Source organism: Mustela erminea, chromosome 15 (assembly GCF_009829155.1).
Source record: "Mustela erminea isolate mMusErm1 chromosome 15, mMusErm1.Pri, whole genome shotgun sequence".
Taxonomy (NCBI): Eukaryota; Metazoa; Chordata; class Mammalia; order Carnivora; family Mustelidae; genus Mustela; species Mustela erminea.
Window position 1 is genome coordinate 26,222,040 of NC_045628.1, and position 17,949 is coordinate 26,239,988.

Below are 17,949 nucleotides of genomic sequence, written 5' to 3' on the forward strand. Positions count from 1 at the left end.
CTTTAATTTTTATTATTTTCTTCTGGTCAGTTTAGATGAAATTTGCTCTTCTTATAGTTTCCTATGGTGGAATCTTAGATAACTGATTTTAGATCTTCCTGTGTTTTCTCAATACACATTTAATGCTATAAATTTTACTCTAAGTACTGCTTTTTTGTAACTCATAAGCTTTCCTAAGAGGTATTTTCATTTTCATTTAGTTAAAATGTAGTTTAAAATTTGTCACGTTTAGGGTTCTCCTAATTTGTGAGATTTAGTGTTTGAGATTTAGGGAAATGTTTCAAATAACTCTTTTGTCCCTTTTTTTCTTTTCATCTGGTATCCCATTACACATTTGTTACACCTATTGTAGTTGTCTCAAAGTTACTGGATCTTCTGTTTCATTTTTTTCAGTCTTTATTCATTTCACTTGAAAATTCTATTGATATACCCTCCATATCAGATTATTTTCCCCCTCAACTGTATCCAGTCTACTGATGAACACACGAAAGGCATTCTTCATTTCTACTGCAGTGTTTTTTAACCTCCACCATTTCTTTCTGGTTCTTTCTTAGAATTTCCATCTCTCTGCTTATGTTGCCTATCTGTTCTTGCATGCTATCTGCTTTATCCATTACAGTGTCTATGGCATTTTAATCATAGCTGTTTAAACACTGTTGTTTTAAATACCCAGTTTGATAATTTTAATATCTCTGTCATGTATGGTACTTACAGTTGCTCTGCCATTTGAAATTGTGTTTTTTTGCCTCTTGGTAAACCTTGTATTTTTTTTTTTTCCATGATAGCAGAGCATGATTTACTGGGTAAAAAGAGTTACTATATATGGACTTTTAATACTGTGTTGGAGATGTGTCAGGAGGGAACTATTCTGTAGCCCTATGGAATGCTCTCAGTCTTTTAGTTAGTCTATGCCTCTGGACTCAACTTCGTGTGTTTCCCAGTTTTTTTCTTCCCTCTTGGGTAAGACAGGATGGCTAAAGTAGCTTGGATTTCGGTTTTTCCCTTTCCCTTAAATAAGTTATGCTATGATAATAACCAAGTAGATTAGGCTTTTGTTAACTAACTTCCCCTGGGACAGGTATTGTTAAGAACAAGTGATTATAATAATTTTTATTGACATTGTTATACTCCTGATATTCTAAAACTATATATTTCACAATCAGCAAATTTTTCAATTTCAATTATTTTGACACATTTGTACATGTTGCAATGAAAATGTTTTATTAAAAAACAAACTATCACTTCCATTTAGAAGAGTCAGAAGTTAAGTGAAGTCTAATCATTTTTTCTTTTTTTAAATCTGAGTAGGTATCAATAGCCAGTTGCCCTAGAACATACCAATTCGTTTGAAGAGATAAGAGAGCTAAGACTGAAAAGAGGAATCACTTTGCACCACCTGAAAATCATTGTAACATGATTAATCTAAGCCTGTCCCTATGTAATTAATTCCCAACTCTAGATTAGATCTTAAAATATTCACCAAAACTCAAGTTAGCCCAGATCTACAGTATTCTGGTCATGCAATACAGAGATTAGATTAATTTATATTCTCCAGGTGTGCCTCCACTTATTTCCTTTTCCTCTTCCCCAACCCCACTTCTTTCTGTTGTGTGCACACATGTGCACCACTTTAGCTAAGATAAAATAGTATGTTCAGGTACCAGTATCCATTTCCCAATAGCATTGGGTCCTTGAGTCCTAAAATAATAAAAATTAAGTAAAAGCATTTGACTTTCCAGATTTTTATTTTATTGGCACATAGAATAACCTGTGGAACAGGAGAAAAAGAATGTCTAGTTCAAGCTTATGGGAACGATATTGAATATCACAGATTTAAAAGAAATATAATTTTCCCCACAATAGAACATGTTGCCTTCTAATATGCATTAAAGGAAGAGAAAGAATAGTTAAGAACCATGAAAGTAGTAGCAGAATAATTTAGCTTGTTATGGCCCCTTTATCATTTGTTCTAGAAGGCCCTTCAGAACTTTCTCTTTTGAAACTATTATGTTTTATTTATTCAGCACCAATTAAACACACTTTAATATATGGATTTAAATATGGGAATTTTTTATTACAATACTGCAGCAGATCGAGTATCTTTAATAGAAGGCAAATAAAAATTACAAAACGTTACATATCATTTGAAAGAACATGTGACCTCTATGCCGTGTTAACTGGGTGACTGTGGTCAATAGCCAGGGAAATTCATACTGGTCAGTTCTTGTGATATTGAGTGCAGATTTGGAGGAACACGAAACAATGCCTAAGACTGACAAAACATAACCACAGGCTCTAATGCCTAAATGATGAGAAGACCAAAATATTCTCAGTTCCTAGATTCCATCCTAACATGATACACGGAGTATACCAACCATATGTATACACACATTATATTTTCTTTTTTAACTCAATTAAACATTTAGTTAAACACCTAATATAAGTGATCATGAAAGTATAAAATAGTAAATGAATATATGTATTACACACATGCACACACACGCACACAATCCTTCTTCCTTTCTGAAAAACAAATTGCTGGTTTTTCACATATTTTCCCCAACTCAATTTTGAAATTAACCATTTTACTCAAGTCCCCTTGTTCCTTTTCATGAGAAATGTTACTTAGAAATTAAGATCTGTGGGGAAACATGGGTGGCTCAGTCTGTTAAATGTCTACCTTTGGCTCAAGTCATGATCTCAGCGTCCTGGGATCGAGTCCCACGTTCAGCTTGCTGCTCAGCAGAAAGCCTGCTTTTTCCTCTTCTCTGACCCTACTCTCAATCTCTCCCTCAAATAAATAAATACAAATATTAAAAAAAAAAAAGAAAAGAAGTTAAGACCTGTGTACTATGGTTTTTCATCACTAGTGGACTATCATCATTTCTAGGTTCTTTCAGTAAACAATTCACAGGTTTTTAGAACTGTATGGATAATTTTAATTCTACTCTACAGTAGCAGGATTTTTCCCTGGCTCCCCTTATGCATCACTTCCTTTACATACAAGGAAATTCTGGAACCAAAAATATAAGTATATTTTTTCATTTGTTTAATTCTATAATATAAACAAATAGCCTCAGAATTCCTAAAACCCCCTAAATAGTATTATATCTGCATATATCTCATAATGCCAACTTAAGATAGGTAAAGTAAAAATTCTGGGCAGAAAGAATTTTGGTGTGATAAATAAATGTGTGATAGTTCAGGCTGTCTTTTGCTCATCCATCAGTCCATTTTTCAGACTGTGGCTGGAATTCTAATAATTTTATTTTCCCATTTCAAATGATCAAATTATCTTTCACAGTCATAAAATAATATGAAAAGTACATAATCTGTCATTTGAATATGCTGGTCATTTATTACCCATCTTAAATTCCATATCTGCTTCTCCATACTCATTTCACCCCACTTTTAGCTATGTCAGTTTTACTAATATTTACTACAAAGACCCTGTTATTACTTCCCACTCCTGAGCTTTTACTTAGAATGTTGCCTCTATTAAAAAAAAAAAAAAAAAAAAAAAAAGTTCTTTTTCTTCTCCAGTATTAAGTCCCATTCAACATTCAAACTTGAATCTAGGCTTTGATAAAAGAAGTCATTGGAAAAAAAATCAAAGGCTTTTTAAAAACATTTTGGGACATTTATATAACCTATCATGTTTTGAAAAATAATTCAAACAAATATTTAATAGGTTCCTAATATGACCCTTTTCAAGTTGCTCCTTTAAGGCATTACTTACAACACATTTTTATATCATAACTGTTTTGCACATGGAATAGATTTTAATTCCAAAGGAGACTGACTTGATCAATATGTGATAATTAAATTGATGTGCTGTAAGAGACTTTTATGAGAATTCTTCAATGAGTGGTAGTTTAGAGACACTAAAAACAACCTATTTAAATTGTTACTTGATCAGCAATATTGCACATTATTTTATGAGAAATGTGATCATAAACACATTTGAATACACAGCTGCCTATAAATCAATGTCATACATTAACTTTCAAAACTAACACATCTCAAAGATTTCCTTTTAACACATTTTTAAATTCATTGGCAATATGAAGTAATGATCATTTTACAAAAGTCAGCATAATGCGTTGGATGAATTAGTAAATCAGTCCAAACGAGATCAACATTATAATGCAACTGGAAAAAAAACATATTGGACTTGCTGGTAAATACAGCTATCTCAGCAAATTCAAGATAGTCATGAACAGGTATATAGGAAATCCAAGAAATAATATAGATTTTTAAAACCAATTTTAAGTCTATGAGCCTTGCTGTGTATTTGTGTTTGTTTGAAGATTCTTTTTTTTTTTTTAAAGATTTTATTTATTAATTTGACAGAGAGAAATCACAAGTAGACGGAGAGGCAGCCAGAGAGAGAGAGAGAGGGAAGCAGGCGCTCTGCTGAGCAGAGAGCCCGATGCGGGACTCGATCCCAGGACTCTGAGATCATGACCTGAGCCGAAGGCAGCGGCTTAACCCACTGAGCCACCCAGGCGCCCTGAGCCTGTTTGAAGATTCTTAATAAAGTAAATACACAAACTCATATGTATATACAAATTTCTCAAAATCCCTAGTTTCTTTTGAGCTTTGCAAATATTTAATCTTCTTGATATACCAGATACCCGGAGCCTCTGGTTTCTCTGCTGTTAGTCCGAGAAACAGGGATTTCACAGCATGCATATCACTGAATATGTCATTACATGAGCCAATTATCAGGGTCATCTAAAAAGCGCGCTGCTTTCCTGCGGTTCAAAAAACTTTAAATCCAGCAGGAAGAACATTATTTGATGTAAATTCTTTCCTTTTATAGAAGGAGTTAGTGGGTTAAATGGGAAAAGAAAGAAATATGCCTCAGTGGATAGATGATGCAAGTTCCTAAATATTACCTATGTTAAAATATTTAACCTTCTTTAAGCACATCTCTATGTTACCTGACTACAGAAACTAGAAGATTTTATATTGCTTGAATGAACAATTTTAAATTCTTCACATTTCAATCAAAACTTGCTCATCATTTTGTTCAAATACTTAGCATCATCTTACTTCTCATCAATGTCAGTATCAACAGATATATATGTAGACAAACAAACTGATTATCAAAATTTATTAAGTGTGTAATGTAACTTATAATAAGATACTTTGCACTGAGTACATAAAGTATATATTTTTTAAGATTTTATGTATTTGATAGAGAGAGACACAGAGAGAGAGAGGGAACATAAGAGGGGAATGGGAAAGGGAGAAACAGGCTTCCCGTGGAGCAGGGAACCCGATGCAGGGTTCATTCATAGGACCCTGGGATCATGACCTGAGTCAAAGCAAACTTATAATGACTGAGCCACCTAGGCACCCCAAGACTTTATTTTAAACACTGGATTTGTCCCAAAGATTTCATGGTAAAATCATATAGGGTAATGGGCCTATATGTTTTGATGCTCATAAAAGTTAGCCTATTATGCTGGATTTAGCATTAAAATATTTGTGAAATTTGATAAAACTATTATTTTGCTTATTTTTATTTCATGAAATATTCCTCTCCCAACACTATTAGGTAGTCATAGTTTGTTTTCTTATGTTTCAGATAGTCCTTAATGATAGTGCATTTTATTCTCTTCTCACAAATATCTCAACATACACAGTCTTAATCATCCCAACACTGTTTTAGATTACAACCTTGTCCTATCAACCAGTATACTGTCATCTGTCCATTTAGTGTTTTTCATACCCTAATTCAGGTCATGATCATTACTTATATCTGTGCAATTTGAGGATTTGCATACATGTAATACTACATGTAAAAATATAGTTTTCCATACCTCTCTACATTTTGTACACAGTATAACTGATTAAGAAGATTTGAGTTGACTATTTAAATTTTCATTAAAAATATCTTTGGGAAGAAATTGAGAAGACTATGATCATTGTATGATTTTGTTTTGGATAAGGAAGAGCTTATCACCTTCACTTCTGAAATAATTTCTCCTTATGCCACTTACTCTACATATCACAGCCATAAACTGTCTTAAACAGTTACATTTTCTCTGTTGCCAGTTTTTTAGATGAGGTGTTATCACCTTTCACTATCAATGCATTATATTCTCAAAAGTGGTTTATACAAGACCATCTTCCAGAAAACATTTCCTGACTTTTAATTTCTTGCTTAAATATTTTCCACAATTACTGTTTTTTTAAGTGTTGGGGCCCAAATGTGCTTTGATTTAGATGGCAATGTTCACACATATTGAGAGTATTTATCTAGATAATCACAGCTGGACTGTTTATGTCTATAAGATATCAGTGTATAGTATATTTATGATCAAATACACACAATGCATACAAATTTGTTACCTAATGATATATGCAAAAAAAGTAAAGAAAGAACACTTGATATGTAATTTACTTGATTGCACCAAGCAAGGTCTACATGATACCATGTATATTATTATATGAACAAAGTATCTGCAGATATTTAAATAAATAAAAGTTGCATGAGAAGTGTGGATTTTACCATTTTAGGAGCTGCATATAATTTTTGTCCTATAAATATTTGTAAAGTTTGTTCTGGAACATTATTAATTTAGAATTTGAGCATTCAGGTTCATTATGATTTTATAATTTTCTAGGTGTGTCCAGAACAACGATCTGTATAGGGCATTTTATTCCTGATTTCTGAAGCAAGTATTCTATCCAATATCATATAAGTTATTAAGTTTACCTGGTCTAGCTGGTGGGAATAGGCACTTTTGCAGTCTTGTATGAACACTGGGCCCTGTTCTCTAATCTTTTCAGATTTTATTTTTAACTCATCTTTGGATAGTTTTTGCAAACACTTGGGCTTATCAGTATTCAGATTCTATTTAGATACCCAGAGTTATCTCTTTGTAAAGATTTCCTCTCTCCAGTAATCTGAGTTGTAATTCTCCCATTTTTTTTTTTTTTTTTTTAATGAACCTTTAGTTCTATCTCTTCCAAAGTCTTAATTCATGGAGTTCTCTGGACTCTTGTCTTGCTTTTGCCTTCTCTGCCCCAGCATGGGGATTCTCCCAAGGAAGTTAGTGGAGTATCTTCTTTGTTTCTCATTGGCCAAAAAACGTTACTCATTGTCATCTGGTGTCTTGAAAACCATTGCATATGTTCATAAAGGTGACACAGATAAATAAAGATAGAGATAGATGATATAAATAATAGAAATGAAGACAGAGATAAAGATATATATAGTTGTTGTTTTTCAGATGTTTCAGATAGAAAGGTAAATCAGGTCACTGATATTGTATCTTGGACAGAGGCAGGAGCCCCTCAGAATGTATTTATTTGAGGGGCACCTGGGTGGCTCAGTGGGTTAAGCCGCTGCCTTCGGCTCAGGTCATGATCTCAGAGTCCTGGGATCGAGTCCCACATCGGGCTCTCTGCTCAGCAGGGAGCCTGCTTCCCTCTCTCCCTCTCTGCCTGCCTCTCCATCTACTTGTGATTTCTCTCTGTCAAATAAATAAATAAAATCTTTTAAAAAATTATAAAAAAAAGTCTTTAAAAAAAAGAATGTATTTATTTGAAATGTGTCTATTTTTCAGGGCACATGAGTGGCTAAGTCCTTTGAGCATCCAGCTTTTGGTTTCAACTCAGGTCATGATCTCAGGGTTGTGAGATCAAGCCCCACAATGGCTCCCTGCTCAGCACAGAGTAAGCCTGAGATTCTCTCTCTCTGTCTCCCTCTACCCCTTCCGCAATGGGCACACGTGCCTTGGCACTCTCACTCTCTCCAAATAAATAAATAATCTTTAAAAAAAGTGTCTATTTTTCAAGTTTGAGAGAAATGACTGAGAAATATTGAAATACTGATATAAAGTCAAATATTAGATTGTTCTACATAATAAGCTCTTCTTTCAGATAAGGATAAAGTCTTGATTTTTCAAGGAAGCTTGAGCTGCAATGGCTATGGAACTTCAATTTTTCTCATCACAAAATCACTTGATGACCTAATAAAAACCAAGATGCCTATACATTGCTCTAGACCACCTGAAGCTGAATCTCTGGGTTTGCACCATCCAAGTAAGTATCACAATAATTTTTATTTCTACAGTTAAATTTTGAAAGCTCCTACTCTAGATTACTCACATTGTCTCTCTTCTTAGTAATCCTGTTTTTTAAATCACATAAATTGTTTTTAACTGTTGCAGATCATAGCACCATCAACTGTGAAGACATGGATATAACTAATATTTATTGAGAACCTAGTATGCATCTACCACTGTGAAATGTGTAGCTAAGGCATTACTTCATTCAGTAGTAGATTATTATACATTATTTTTAATGAGAAATCAAAGGTTATTTTCATTTTTTTGAACAGACTCTTAAAGCTCAGTTTCAAATGCTGTATGTCTGATTCAATGATAACATTTTTCCATGAAGCCTCTTCACTATGTGACCTGACCATATTTCTTGATTTCGTACTTCCTTTCTAACCCATTAGACAATATTTTTGCTTTGCTTCATCAACTTCTTTTCATTCTCCACCTTGAACTGGTCCTATGTTTTGTTTTGTGCGTCAGATTTTCCTGCAGTGATAGAACATCTCAATCCATCCCAACATGGTGTCCACTTGAAAAAAAAATATGAATTTTCAGTATAACATGGAAGTATCCATAACACCAGTGAATTTCTACAGAGAAAATATCAACTACACCAATAAGGTATGTTTTAATTATTCATCTATGTATTTCTTAAAATAAAAATAAGAAGTGCAGGGGCACCTGGGTGGCTCAGTGGGTTAAAGCCTCTACCTTCAGCTCAGGTCATGATCCCAGGGTCCTGGGAGCCTCACATCAGGCTCTCTGCTCAGCGGGGACCCTGCTTCTCCCTCTCTCTCTGCCTGCCTCTCCGCATACTTGTAATCTTTGTCTGTCAAATAAATAAATAAAATCTTAAGAACAATAAGAAATGCAGGACATATTAATAGATAAAAATCATCAGGTATTATTTATTGCCTTGGAAATATATTTCTGAGTCAATAATGTAACTCTTTCAAGATGCTCCTCTTAAAATCAATTAAAATATAAATGGTATAATATTTACTAGAAGAGGAATGTCTATCAAGAAACCATTTATTCTGCTAGCATAAATGACTATAGAAATAATACCAGATTTTCAGTTATGCATTTAAGTTAATTCATATTTATTTAAGATTGCAAAACCTATAATCATGAATAGTATTAAAACTTTTTCAGAAGCAATAAAGATGAAAGCATGCATGATCATTTAGAGAAAAAATTTACACTGAATGTATTAAATTAAAAACATAATAAAAAAAGAATAAATCAGCTTTTTAGAAGTTAAATAATTATAGCTGGAGAACACTTCAAAGCTATTTCCAAATCTAATATTTTTAACTTGGTGTAGGCACTGTTTGTTCAATTGTTACTTTGTTTTTTTTTTATAAATAGAATAGCTTACGCATTCAACAAATGTATGAGGAATTGTTTCTCACAAAAAAAGAAAGTAAGTTTCTGACCAACATAAATTTTCATAAAGTTTTCGGGTATTTAGCTAATAATGTTAAAAAAACATTTCTCATTTAAAAAAAAAATTCTCGTTAAAAAAACTTTTTAGAAAAACCTATAAAGGTATTTGTTGCCTGCATTTTATTTCATTTCTAATTTTAACCATACTTTTTTGCTATTTAACAGAAGAACAGCTAAAGGGTAATAGGTGTTTATGGAAATATATAGGTGGTTATGGGTGTATGCAGAAGGATGAGTGATTTATAGCTCTGTAATGTGATAAGGTTGTTGGCAAAAAGGCAAAAATTGTGAAAATCACAAAGTCCTCCTTCTCACCACAACTTTATTTACTTATTTTTAAAGATTTATTTTATTTATTTAAGAGAGAGAGCATGAGCACAGTGAGGGTGAGGGAAAGGAAGACTCCCCACTGAGCAGGGAGTCCAACACGGGGCTCCATCCCAGGAGCCTGGGATCATGAGCTGAGCCAAAGGCAGATGCTTAATGGACTGAGCCACCCATAGCCACAACTTCATAACAAAGATATTTTGTCCATCGTTATGTATTTCATGAGAAATACTGAGTAATTCCATTTTGAGTATTATAAAAGATACCAAAAGGTTTAACACTTCTAATGCCATACATCCCAAAGTACCCTTAAAGACGCCTTTAAAATACCACATGCGTTGTTACTTTATCTGAATCCCCTCCTATAGGACTACAGTTCAGCAATAAATATAGTCAGTATTACACTTGTTTGTCACTAAAAAGCAAAATTTATACCACTGTTTAGCCTTGAATCCTTACCAACTAATTCAGAACCTGGCTTAGAGCATGGCTTACAAAACATTTATTTGTTTTAGGATTATGATAAAGGATGATTAGATTTTCATTCTCAAAAAAATTAGGATTTCACAGAAGAGATAAATTTCAACTGTTTCAAACAATCCAAAGCAGTACAGATAAAGTGCTCAATAAGTAGCATAGAACATAAGGAGTTGGGTGGATAGAATGGCTTTATAACATTTATAGATACAATTTGTAAATTATGTAAAACTATGTAATTATGTAAAACTGAAGTTTTAGCAGTCTTCCTTCCAAGAGAATCAGATATTAAATCCATTAAAAGTTTAAAATGATTCAGTAGAAAGATGAAAATAAGCCAATTAAAAAAACGGCAAGCATGTGCTTCAGTTTTCACAGCTTAGCATAGCACTGTTCTATTTTCAATGCTACATTTATCTTCCTTAATGCCGGATTGACTCCAACTGGCTAAAAATACTGCACCCTTTTTTAGTTCAATATTTGAGGTTCAAAAAGTTGTTCATTTTAAATATTGGGTTAAGTTGTGTCTGATTTTAAATCCCACCATTTGCAACACACACAGACACGAATGTGCTTCTTTAATAGCACAGACTATAAAAGGCACTGCTTTGTTTGTTTATCCTATTCTGATGATTATAATCTGGACTGCATTTTTAAAGTAGGGTTGATTTAATCCAGTTATATATATATGAATATATCCATATGTGTTCAGAAATATAAACTGGGCCAATATTTCTATGCATTACTTTAAACAGTACTATACAATAAGATTTTTCAATTTGTAGTTCCTGCTCAACATATAAATAGCTGCAATACTACATTGGTATGAAAAATAATTGTCTTTCCTCTTAGACACTTTGGATTCATGTTTCCCTTGGGTTGAACACTAGTAGTATCAATCATTCTAAGATGTTAATACATTATTTCTAAGATTGATGGCCCTATTAACCTTATGGTCTGTGCATACAGAAAAGCCAGAAATTCCTTTTGGTGAACAACCTTATGTGGCTGATTTTAATCAAGATTTGTCTTTCTTCCAATGTGTTCTGTAACTGCTGACTGCTTGCTTTATGGAATTAATCTAGAAAACAGTTCACTCCCTTTTGAAAATACGGGCTTATTTTGTGTCAGTTATCCCTGTTACAGTTAATGTTTCTCAAAAAGTTAGTTTTACCTGTCTTTCCAATTGTTGATGTTGTGCCCAAGTTTCATGTCTGAGAGACCACCAAGGAGCCAACACTGATGCAATCACACAAGGGTTTATTCAGCAAGCTTGAGCTTGGGTCCAAGTATACCCGGCACAGCGGAGCAGGGACTTGGACCCCCCAATCTGGTTACAGCATGGTACTTATGTGTTGTTTCAGGGGATTTCCAATAAGGGGTATGGACTCTGTGTCTCTGGGTTCAGTTCCTGATAGTGTACTGGGCGTGTCAGTCCTGTGGTTGAGCCTGGCCACACACAGGTGGCCAATGAGATTGCAACACACAGAGAAAGCTGCGCAATCACGCTAGGTCATACACGGGAGGCCAACTGAACTACAATTCACACCATAGTAGCTATTTGAATTAGCCTATCACCTTGGTCAGAATTGGTGCCCAAAAGGTGGGGCCCACACTCCTTGGTAGCTAGGGAGACAATATGCATACTCCATTGATTGGATGTCTCCACCTGACCTGACCCATCCCTGCATTTGGGCTGTTATCTCCACCTGAGACTGGTTTCCTGGACTTGCTTTTAGGTAAGTTCCCCAGTTTGGGGGAGGGGGGGGAGGGAAGGGTCAGTTTAAGTTTTACTGCATAAACAACAAAATGGCTGTTTAACTGAGGTGGGGCCGCTCTGGCTAAATAGGCCCTTACACTGAAAGTTTATCCAAGTTATTGTTGTTATCTAAGCATCCATTTTATTTGGCTAAGCTACATAAAGAGACCTTAATTCAGCACTAGGCCCTCATGCTAGCATAAGCCCTAGAGAGCAGCCTGCAAAGTCACAAGCAAATGTAAAATGCTGATATGATTTCTCCAAAAGCCCTTGTGATCAAAAGTCTTCTTAGCTTCCCAGAGCCTTTCCTTTGTGTACTTCTTAGATAAGATCTCTATAGAGCTTACTAAAACCTTAGTCTTTTGATTTGCATTGAACAATCTGTCCCTAGTCCAGGAACCCCAAAGCACTCCACCAACAGGCCCTAATAAATGCCTGTGTCTCATACCCTGCCACTCTCCTTGCCTTCACCCTGCCCTGACCTTCCTGGGTTGCCTCTCAAGTCATGCCATATAACTCCTCCAGAACTTAAGAGTAATAAATTTCTCTGTTTCAAGTTATCTTGTGATCTTCTGTTGAACTTTGGCTCACCATCTGGTACCCTATGCTTCACTTAACAAATGTTAATTTAACAAAACCATTACACCAGTATGTAGAAGATAAGATCTCTCCCCTAAGGAAAAGGTGTTAAAAGCACTTTGAGTAGGAAATATAATGAGTTTTTTAAGTGTATATTATCTGAATACAATGAATTATATTCTGAATCATGTTTTTAAATATATAATGTTGATTATGGAAAGATGCTATTATTTTGCTTGTAATAGTATAGGTAATTTTACAATTATTGAATGAAAAATGTTTGTACTTAGTCATAAAAATATTTGTTATTAGTTCTGAAAGCAAAATCTGTTTTTCTCAACAAAATATGTAGGAACAATCCTCTCAGCTCTTGCTTTTCCTTACTGGGTCCTTACTGGGATATTAAGACAATGAAGTAGTATGTTTACAGAACTGTTTTAATATTTTTGCTGAAAACTGGAGCAGAGAAATATGTGGTAGTTGTATAAGGATAGATCATCAAGATAAATGTTTGTGTCTTTTTCTTTTAATGTGATATATTAGGGTGCACCTTTAAGCTTAAAAGGATTGATCCAATAGAGGTAAAGGGACTAATCCAGTAAAATTAAAAAAAAAATTACTATTAAAGGATGGAGGGAAAAGCAACAAGAAACTACGTGAATCCTGAATAGAGAGTGAGATTTCACCACTGAAAGGACTAGATATAGATAGGTTAAAAAAAAAAATCATGAGAATATAGGCAACACATTATAGGTGCAGAAGTAAACAGATTGTATACATTGTATAGATTTGATAATATGAATTTATTCTCCCATGATTTACAACTATTTTCTTTGTGAAACAGGAGAAAGTAATTGGTTGAAATTGAGAGAAGGCAACAGATATTGTAGACTAATTTTTTAAAAAGTAGAATGTGAGAAGTAGGTGTGACTTTATTAAGGAAACATTATTAATCAAGAATTAGATAAATTCACTTTGGAAGGAAATTATTTGTGTTTTTATCTTGTTTTTTCCATTCACTATTATCTGAAACAAGTTACTCAATATTCCTATACATGTATAGAAATCCTCTCTATATATCTGTCATAACAACTTTATCACAATGCATTTACAATAATCAAATTTGTTTTACATATTTATTGTGTAGAAATATATATGCCTTAGTTTCATTTATTAATAAGCACTTAAAATTTGTAGTTATATTTAAAATTTTAAAAACTCTGTTCTTTGTTGTTGTCATTTTCCACAAGAACTTCAGCTTTGCTTTTGCAGAACTAATGTGGGTGGGGTTTTCCTAGATTTCAGGGAAAAGACGAGTAGCAAAATAATTGAATGTGTATGCCATAGGGCAATCTTCATTTGTTTTATGGAATAGAAGTTGGATAAGAAGTGAGAGTGAATAATCTGAAAATCCTGAGAGGATATATGAATGCTGACACGTTTGTACTAGATTATGTAAAATTTAAAGATAGAATGTTATAGTATGAGAAAGAAAAACTTAAAATCAAAATTCTGGAGATGATATAATTACTAGAAATTAATTTATGAAATTGGTTAGGGATACATAATTAATTAAATTTATGGAATTAAAATTAGTAGTGATAAAAAGATCTTGGATAATTACCATAGTAGAGAGTCGCTAAACTAGGAAAGATAAGAAGTTATTGGAAATTAAAAGATAAACTAGGAGATTAGACCCTAACCTCATAGGTGTTAAATATTGTTTTAGTCATTAGGACTATTAAAGGGTCAAATGGTTATTATGGTTCCTGGGTACATAGTAGAAATACATCTCAGGCTCCTATTAAGATCTCTAAGTCTATGAAAGCTACTTTGTTCAATGAAGAACAAGCAAAAATAACAGATTGCATTTCAAAGTGGAAGCTTTAAGAATCAATGAACAATTGATTGCTATAACAACCGAATACTAAGCAAAACTATTCTCCTTCAGTTGAGGCCCTTAAATGATTAAGATGAGAAAAGCAATTTAACCATCTATTCTGCATAACATGCATAACAAATAAGAAATATATCCAAATTATGTAAGCCACTAAGATGTGGGACATATTGCTGGTGCAGCATAAGCCCTCTTATCTGATAAATAGATTGTTAATGTAGTTGCTGAAATAATCAAGAACAATGCCTGCACTAACAGTAGAGAGAAAGATGCTAAGTAACAATTAGGTGCAAGGAATCTGGACATTGATAGGAGAAGTGAATACAATGATTCATTTAGAAAATCCACGCTTCAATTCTGAGATACTTTTTCTCCCAGCTACTGAGAGTTTTGGAAATTGAGGACTCTCAGGTAAGTCCTTTACTGGAAATTGCCCTCCGCCTAATAAAGTGTCTCTTCCCACAGCCAAAGTCCCAACTAGGGGTCAGCCCTATACAATAACTGATATTCATATTGGTATACATGCTATCTCCCTGCCTTTAGGAAGGATGATCCAGAAGGCTCATCCCAGCCCCAGAGTTGTCAGTAGGATTTGTTGAAGCCTTTGCTGTAACGGCATTGCAGTTCCATTCTTCATTTTGCCCCGTTCTTCCTTTTTCTAATCATATACATGTCTCCATCCTGAGAATAATCTCCAATAAAATTTCTATTTAAAAATTTCTTTTAAAAAATATTTTATTTAGGGACGCCTGGGTGGCTCAGTTGGTTAAGCAGCTGCCTTCGGCTCAGGTCATGATCCCAGCGTCCTGGGATCGAGTCCCGCATCGGAATCCTTGCTTGGCGGGGAGCCTGCTTCTCCCTCTGCCTCTGTCTGCCTGTGCTCGCTCTCTCTCTTTCTCTGATAAATAAATAAAATCTTTAAAAATATATATATATATTATTTATTTATTTAACAGAGAGAGAGAGACAGAGAAAGATCACAAGTAGGCAGAGAGGCAGGCAGAGAGAGGGGGAAGCAGGCTCCCTCCTGAGCAGAGAGCCCGATGTGGGGCTGGATCCCAGGACCCCAAGATCATGACCTGAGCTAAAGGCAGAGGCTTAACCCACTGAGCCACCCAGGTGCCCCCAAAATTTCTATTCTGACATTGATTTCCTAAGAAACTGCTCTATTATAACTGTTTCCAACAGTAGCTCAAAAGAATAGAACTTCAGTGGGAAATATGGAGCTGGATCACCTACCAAACATGCTGTAAATATGGATCCCATTAATTGTAGTAGGTAAATCAAAACTCACAACCCAGAAGATCAATGCAATTGTGGAAAATATCACAGATGGCAAATTGTTATGGGACATTAATGGAAGGCGGAAGAAAAGTACAGGAGGTGACTATTATGAGAACAATGGAGTTATTCCCATGCAGGGTGTCATTAATGGATTGGAGAAAAACAATAACAAAGATCAATGATGAATATTAATCAATTAAAGACAAGTGTGAAAGTCGGGAAACTATTTTGACATCTTATAATAATAGTCATCTTTTGGTGGATTCACAGAAATATTAGAGTATGAGGCACAAGACTTACTTATAGGAGTAGCCTAGCTCCAAAAAAGGATAAATTCTCAGCCACTTCAAGCCAGGTGAAATGTTGTGGAAAATAATCAGACTGTCGAGAAACCAAGCAACACTCGGGAAGCAGGAAGACTTGGGTCTATTTGATGCCGGAGGATCCAGATAAGCTTGCACTGGAAATTCTGTGCCCCAGACAGCAAGGTTACAGGGTTTTTATAGAAAGGTACAGGGGGTCAGTTTCCAAGGGCTATGCTGGCTGCTGGTAGTTGGGTTTAAACTGGGGAAGCAGGGGGGCTACTTTAGGAGGGAACATAGTGCAGGGAGCCTGTGGTGGAAAGCCTGTTTACGAAAGCAGAAAGGGCTAGATATCTCTTGCTCTTTCTATCTACCGAGTCCTGCCAGCCTGGGTCTGCTCTAGATAATCATCTTCTTCAATACCAAGGTTTTGGCTTAGCTTGTTTTGACCCTGGTTGGGATGGAGTGCATCTATGAGACTCGGAATTGAGAAATCTAATTTCATGATTGAAAAACTTTGAAACGGTACCTTTCTAAACCCTTTATTATCACAAAAATGACCCACTCTTCCTTAAAAGAGAGGCTATTAGCCCTTATCCACAACTATCTGTGCCTTGCAAGGAAATACACACTCCTTCCAGATCTACTCCTATCTCTCTTTCTGACCAGTCACTTTGATTAGATCACACTAAAACAAAACTGCAGAAATGTTGGACCAAATAAGGGAGGGAAAGGACTACACCCCAATAAGGCTGCAGACTTAGCCAGCAAACAAGCAAACACTTATGAGCTGGGAGATCATGTGTAGCACTTGATCCTAAGGGTGAGTCAGAGTGGACCATAATGTTCGATAAGGAAGAATTTAGTGATATGGGTGAATTCTTCCATGAAACACTTATCAACACAAACACATATACACCAGGAAATAGAGCTAACTCATAACTAGAAACTTTATGAATAAGATGACCTGTACCAAATAATACTGTCATATCAAGTGGTATGAAAAGGAAACACATTTTTTCAGAGAAACGTGAAAGCTATATTATGGAATGAGCATATTTGATGCTTGGCAGAATTCTCACACTGAATCCTTGGTCTGTGGGCTAACAGTTACTGTAACGACAGACACCTAGTAGAAAACTTTGGAATTATCCCTCATGCCAGCCAAGCGTGTACTTTAAATAATTATAATATATCCTAATGGAAATGGAGAGAGTTGTGTCACCCTTAAAAATGGATGATGCTCCCTATTTTATCCCTGTTTAATTCATAACTCTCAGTCCTACAAAAAATTAGAAATATCTTCTAACATCCAATTAATAGTCCACTTGCATCTTTAGCAAATTAAAATGGGGTGTTAGAAATACGGGTAAGGGGTCATTAAGCAGGGCAATGGTTATTTCCCATCACTATCAGGAAGGAGTTGCAGAAACATTCTGGATTCATTTGGGATAAATAAGAGTATAGATTTGCCTTTTTGCCCCAGGGAAATGTTAATTCTTTTGCTTTCTAAAAATGCCTAGTCCAAAGGGAACTAGAGTTTCTGCACATCCTCCAGAATATCATATTAGTCCATTAAATGGTTGATAAAATGTTGTTCTATATGGATCAGAAAGAAGTGTCAAGTATGATGGAAGGACTATTAGGACACATGGCCCCAGAGGATAGGATATAACCCCTAAGAAGATTCAATAACCACTATAACATCAGGAGCAGTCTTTAGGGGCATAGTGATTTAGGACATGTATCTTATCCCCTTCAAAGTACTGAACAAATTATTATAAATTGAACCTA